A 1265-nucleotide genomic window follows, 5' to 3' on the forward strand; every position below is an offset into this window, starting at 1 on the left:
CACCCACTCAGCTGCTGTAACGCATGTTCGCCATCAAAACAAAGCACTGACAGACAAGGGAGAACCTGCCTAGAGAGAAAATAAATTAGGCATGCTGTTAGATTTAACAACGAGGTTTGGTCCTGGCGGAGGATGTTACTGACGTTCTGGTGTACAGTTGATGCCTCTCTGGGGTTTCTTAAGAGCCCGTGTAACTACATATACACTTAAGCACCTCTGTTCAGACAGTGGACATGTGGTCCAGTTTCCTCTCGTGTCGGCAGTAGTGCTTATCTGTTCTAGGGCATCAGTTGGTTGCTGGCAGTCTGGCACCACCATCTTAGTAGATGTAATTCCGTCAAGGGTCTAGCCTACATCAGGGAGAGTATGTAATATCAAGCGTCGGAGTGCTGATTTAGGATCAGTTTTTCCTTTTAGACCACATCAAAAATAGATGAGCCCGAAATGCTAAATGAATACGGGCCCAGCGCTATTCAATTCCAGCCTTCTCCCCGGCAGTTAATTAATCATTGGATTGACCAGAGTTACAACCTGGTAGCCCAGAAACGCTGTAGATAACTGTCATGTAATAATTATAGCTAAGTACTTATCTCATAGCCCAAGCATAGCTCATTCTGGTTCCCTGAGGTCTCTGCACACTATCACAATATGCACCATGACCAACTACAAATAAATTTGACCTTTATTTAACCAGGCAAGTCAGTTAAGAACACATTCTTATTTTCAATGGCGGCCTGGGAACAGTGGGTTAACTGCCTGTCCAGGGGCAGAACAACAGATTTGTACCTTGTCAGCTCGGGGGTTTGAACTCACAACCTTCCGGTTACTAGTCCAACGCTCTAACCACTAGGCTACCCTTATTAGCATTCACCCCTTTCTTATGCCATAGTCAAAATAGAGTTAAGAGAATAATTCCTCTACAGGAGACGATGCAACAACAAAAAAGTTCATAGTGCATTGTAGTAGTAATTTATCACAAAGGACCATTACTGCACTCAGTGACATCGTTAAAGTCACGCAGTGATACATTTGTCATTTAGCAGATGCTCTAATCCAGAGCTATTTACAGTAGTGAGTGCATACATATTCAATAAAAGAATGTCACTGTTGGTTGGCATGTGCGCTTCTATAAATTGCTTTTGAAATTATACTGTGGTGTAGGACTCTGGACATACTTTGAAACCGACTTAAGTTAATGCTCAAGAGGTGAAAATTAAATGAATATCGTCATTCTGTGGAAAGATTGGAGACCCGAACTCAAGAGG

The sequence above is a fragment of the Oncorhynchus keta genome, chromosome 2 (assembly GCF_023373465.1).
Source record: "Oncorhynchus keta strain PuntledgeMale-10-30-2019 chromosome 2, Oket_V2, whole genome shotgun sequence".
NCBI classification, from domain to species: domain Eukaryota; kingdom Metazoa; phylum Chordata; class Actinopteri; order Salmoniformes; family Salmonidae; genus Oncorhynchus; species Oncorhynchus keta.